A 6,000-nucleotide genomic window follows, 5' to 3' on the forward strand; every position below is an offset into this window, starting at 1 on the left:
ATGGGATTCTAAAAGCTCTCTCTGGCAGAAATGTGAGGATGTTACTAAGGAAGTGTTAAAGAACACATCAAAAATGGTTCTACGTTACACGAACTGTTTTGTCTTCAACAGCTGAACCTTTATTTGCTCCCAATTTATAACCATTGAGAACTTTCCCTCCCTGCCCCTAAACTCCTGAGAAGGACACAGTGTTGTAACCAACACGTAACCATCTAGTACAGTAGAATGAAGTTGTTCCTGGTTTCTAGAGATAGAATAGAATAAGTGTTTTATTTTTTCCCACTGTCGACTTCTAGCTCTTTGATGGCAGTCTCATCCCTGGTTTTAAAAAGCATGTGTGCAAGATACCACTGGCATTTCATCCAGAGAGACCTCAGGCAGTATCTACTTTAACCCTGGAACTCGAAATGGAGATTTCAAGACCTACGTGAGTGGTCCAAAGCAGCCAGCTGAGTGGCTGGGGGTCAGGAACCAGGCCTCAGATCCAGAAGTATCCGCTCAGGATTCGTTTTATAGGTCACTGGGCTCGCACTATATTTTTGATTATGCGTCCCTGTTAGTAAAACACAACAACACAATACCAGGGGTGTTTTAAGTCTGCCCTTCCAATATCTGCTTATTTATGTTTAAAGATTGTATTTATTCACCTTTAGAGAGTAGGGAAGGAGAGAGGGAGAGAAACATCAAAGTGTGGTTGCCTATTGCACGCCCCCTACTGGGGACCTGGCCCACAACCCAGGCATGTGCCCTGACTGGGAATCAAACAGGCAACCCTTTGCTTCACAGGCCCATGCTCAATCCACTGAGCTACACCAGCCAGAGCCAGTATCTGTGTATTTACCTGTAAGATGTATACATGCACTGCACTAGTGTATTGTGCACATTGTACAATGTTTTTAAGAGAAAAAATGTAAAGGATGAGGTTAAAAATAAACAATGTATGGAAGCCCTAGGAATTATTTCTGCTCCCTGCTTTGGGGTGAGACTTTTATCTTCATAGGGTGACATGATTTATGTAAATGGGGAGATACAAACTCCTTAATGATTGTAAATGGGACGGAACACACTTCCATCCCTAGCGCCTCGTTTTCCATAGCGCCTCGGTCCAGGAATACTTACTAGACGAGTGACTCAGGACCTGTTTCCAGAGTTCTTTCACTGTGTCTTTTTTATTCTGATACGTTACACCACCCTGGTCTGAGAAGAGAGAAGGATCAGGACCTGTGTTTATGAAGCTCAGAAGGTGGACTTTTCTGCTCTGTATTGAAAAACATACTTTTTCCTCCTGCAAATGCCACGCATATCTGTTTCATCTCTCTTTGATTCCCAGAGACAGCTGATGAAAGAGAGCTGTTTTCCCCTTTAGGAATTTCCTTCGGATTATTCTCATTTCGGTGTGCTAATCCTCTGTGTTTGAGTTTCTCCTGCAGAAATTACATATATCTGAAAGCCAGAGGGTTTTTGTTTCTCGTTTGCAGCGAGCGCAGAAGGGAAGGCATGCCCGCAGACCTAAGATCTGATTTCCTCCGGAGGAGCCCCCAGAAGCACCAGGGAAGGCGTGGGCTCCAGTGAGGACAGGGGCCGTGGGGGTGGGGCAGGGGGGAGGAGGTACCGGCGTAAACAGATGATCCCCAGCGTTTCGCAGAGTGCTCAGGGTCTTTATGAGCACAAACCTCAGGGAACCCTGGCATCGTGCGGCCCTTGGAGGAGTGCCCTTGGAGCAGGAGGAGGAGGAACAGGGGGTGTGGTTGCTGATTTCCAAAAAGATGAGATGTCAGCCATTGTAACGGAACGATCGAACCCCCCGGGAGGCGAGACTCACGGCGGAGGCAGAGAGCGAACCGGCCATTAGGTGGGACAGAAGGTCTTTCATTACGCACGCAGGCGCGGGCCGTAATGTCTGTTTTCCCAGCCGCGAGAGGGGGCGTGTCTGTGTCCCCAGGCTTCAGGGACAATGCCAGGGGTAGACGAGAAAGCTGAGGAATCATTACCTGGATGAAAACAGTCATTAACTAGATAATTTTATACTCGTCCACGGACTCACATCCTGGAGAGAGTCAGGTAGAAGTTTCTCTCTGTGTGTAAACAAACTGGAGGGGGTGGGTCGTGAGAGAGGATGGGGGGAGGATGCTTGGTCCTCTCCGTTTCCTCCCGGGGACGGGGTGGGGGGAGCCGTCTCCCTGGGGACCCTCGCCGCACCTGCTGGGTCTGCATCCACACAGCCCATGGGCTGTCATCTGAGTCCCCGACTCCAACGTGCTCTGGGCCATCCAAGGCTTCTAGTCTCCAAAATAAAAGTGACAAGGAATGGAGTGGGCTATCAGATAATTCCTCCCAGCTGTGAGATCTGGAGCGCGGCGCGGTCCAAGGCAGAGTGTGCCTGATCCAGTTAAGAACTCGCTCGTTCTTGATGGAACTTGAGTATTAAATGGAGCCCCAAGATTCCTGGGTCCGGGTTCCCGTTGTTTACGGACCGGAGTGGGAGAGCCCACAAAGACGGCCCACGAGGCTCTGGGCTTCACGTCACTTCTACCAAACACATTGATGAGTTGAGGATAAATGAATCAGAAACAGACGGTTCGCATTTCTGTGGAAATCCACAGGGTATATTAAGGGAATTAAAGGGAAACGTGTTAGGCCAAACATATTTAAGAATTTAACAAAACCAAAATCCACCAAAATACTTTAACATTTGCTGGTGAGTCTGTTCCAGTTTATTCTCTTTCCAATATGTTTTCTCAATTGCTTTAAACACATTTTTTTTGTGTGGCATGATAGATTCATAAATAAAAATAACATATTACAATGAATTCACTGCACTGCTTCCTTATATTAATCCCAAGTAGTGACATTTATCTCAGCTAATGGTGCCACGGTTACACAGAACCCAAATATTAGTAGATTAAAAACTCTAGGGAATTTGGACTAGTCACAAAGAAGGTAAATTGTGAAATGGTGAAGTCGAAGTTATGTAATATGTTGAACTTAAACGCTTTCAAGGATGTGGATTACTTTAACCCCCTCACCAGTGTTTAGTGTTGTTTGAGGCGCTGCTCCTGGGTGTTTGGGGGCTGGGCAAATTTGGAAAAGTAAATAAAACAGACACGGAACATGCTCTCAAGGAACACGCAAGGCTAGAACTTAGCCTGTGCCGAATTATTCTAAACTCGGAGGGATGGTGTTCCTTACTGCACGGTTTAAAGCAATTTTATCAGATTTCTTTGTAAAGCGACTCTTACAAACTGGGGACGAGTCTATTACCCACATGCAGAAAAAAAAAAACACACAAGTTCTGGCCGTCAATAACCGCTGTCATGGAGCACGGGCCACAGCTGACCATTTCTCCCTGTACGTGTAGGTGGGAGTGACCCTCCGTTTCAAATTCTTAGGGAGAATCTGATTTTCTAAATGAATTGTCCTGTGAGTGGAAGAGAAAACTGGATTAATTGGATTTTGTTCTCCTCATTGGTCTTTTAGGGTCCTCCACACAGTGAATGTGTCTAATTTCACTGAAAAAGATTATGCAAATATGAATGCATAACGAGAGGGCATATTAACTTCTTATTTATGTTCTAACAATGATGCAAAATGCATGAGGACCCATACTTTATGCAGGTGAAGAGGTTGAAGGGAAACCTGGGCTTTAGGTGTCAGAAATAAATACAAGATTGTTCCAGAACAGGGCCAAGGGGGGTATGATATGCTATTAGCAAAAGGACCCCCCACTAGGTTCACTTGTCTGCTGCCAGAGGAAAGATGTCTCCCAATGCCAGAGATTTGTGAAAAGGAAAAGAAATGTTTATTTATAAGCTGTACAGACTTAAAGTAGTGACTTAATGTCTCCATTAAAATATCAAAGTCCTTTAGGATACCCACAGATATACACACAGTCCTTCCTTCTCCCTCTGCCCTAATTTGGGGTACCGTGTCTCAGGAAAAGAAGTAGATTCAGGCTCCTGACACCATCAACTGTGTAATCGGCTAGGATCAAGCCGCGTGGTTCTCCTTTGCAAAGCTGTGGGGCCTGCTACTCTGCCAAAGCTAACTGGTGGTTCTCTGCTAAAGCTACATGGTGATTCTCCCTCACATGGCTGAGGGGGCCCCCACTCTGGCCAAAGCCTCATGATTCTCTCCCCAATGGCTGCCACATCTGGGCTTTAAATCCCCACGCCAGTCTTTCTCTGCAGCCCCAATTCTGACTTCCCCACGATCGGCTACACCTGCCAGCACTCCCATATCCTTCCAGCTTTACTGGGCTGTCATAGTGGTTCTGGGCAGGCGTGGCCCCATGGTGTGGAGCCAGTCATCTCCAAACTCTCACATAGGTGCTGTAACCAGGGGGCGTTGCCTCCCAGTTACGTCTTGGGTGGAAGTCACTTCCATCCCTTTGGCTCAAAGCATGGCCACAGCTATTTAACATATCTGTGCAACCAGTTAAAGGTTATGGATATGTTAAGTGACCATGCCAGAGGTTAGCTGCAAAGCTGTTGCTGCGCAGAACAGCTCTGCATGTTCCTGCTCCATGTGTCCCTTCCCCCAACTCACACCTGTGGGGGGAAGGGGTGAGGACATCCTATATATCTTTCTATATTTCCTGGACACCTTGAGTTCTGGACCCCATTCCAAATCCCTATTTGGGCCCCCCCTGTCAGCTGCACCCTGTTACAATCCCTCCTTTCAGATATACACCCACTTTATAATCATATAAAGGACAATGGATGAAGGTCTCACGTTCTTGTAACTACTTCAGCTGGACATGGACATCGTCCTACCTACCCGTGGGTCAGGGGTGCCCTGAAAGGGGGGACTGTGCAGCACAGAGGGAGTCCTTCCTATAAGGGGAAGAACCTTACAGAATCCTGGTCAGTTGGCTGTCACCAGGAGGTAGCAGGCTTGGTGTCCAAAGGATGGCATTACTGGACCGTTGGCATCCTGGTCATATTCTGGAGGTGACAGATTTGGAAAGAGAGTTGGAAGCACAATTAAATCATGACCACTAAATGACAAAGGCCAAGACTTAGGTAAAGAATGACTTATCTGGAGGAAGGTGTACAAGGCATGCTACACCTATCCAAAACCCTCGTGACCCACTATACTTCACTTGGGCTGAGGGGAATATATTAGGATTTCCCTTCTTTCAGATTTCTGGACCCTTTTTGTCCAAGTCATTAGGACAGAAAAGGGAAAATCAGTTCTAAAGTGAAGCCCACAGACTGCCCAAACCCTTCACCAACCCAACCACTCAGTTCAGCCAAACCATTGAGTCTCAGGGGCCGATGATGAAGATGGGCTCCTTAAGTGAGGCCTGTATTGCAACCAATCACTCAAGTGATGAAGTCATAGGCATATGCCCTATGAAAACAGAAGAACACACAGGTTAAATTCACAGAATAATTCCCAAACCAGTCTCTGGGCCTGTGAGGCTGTCTTTTGGGAAGACATTCAGTTGCAAGTTCCTTCTTGCCATGACATTTAACAATGGCAGTTTGACAGGTCCTCCATACCTGTAAATTGTACATCTTTGGTGATATTACAAACCCAGTTTCAACTTTCAAATGAAAACAAACTTTCAAGACAGTTAGCTGTGCCATTCTGATGTCCAATACTGAGCATTGTGATTTTCCTCGAACCACAATTTGTCTCCTTAAGATCACCCTCATTGTTATTAGAGGGACTACTTGGAGTCCCGCTTTTCATTTTGACTGTTCGTTTGCATAAACACACCAAGAGCAGCCTGGATCACTTATGATCTTTAAGTCCACTTTGCTGGAACTCACACAGGGAACCTTTAGATTGATCTCTCAGTCCGCCCCTCGGGGCACAGAGGCAGAGCCACACATCCGCCATCTGGCTTTGCCTGTACCAGTTGTTTCACTCAAATCATTGAGGCTTCTCTTGTGCCTACACGTTCCTTTTTGGCCACCTTTCAGGAAAGCAACCTTCATTCCTTCCCTGGAAAGACAGCCACGAACCACACAACCAACCAAAGTATCAGGCTTT

The sequence above is a fragment of the Phyllostomus discolor genome, chromosome 15 (assembly GCF_004126475.2).
Source record: "Phyllostomus discolor isolate MPI-MPIP mPhyDis1 chromosome 15, mPhyDis1.pri.v3, whole genome shotgun sequence".
Taxonomy (NCBI): domain Eukaryota; kingdom Metazoa; phylum Chordata; class Mammalia; order Chiroptera; family Phyllostomidae; genus Phyllostomus; species Phyllostomus discolor.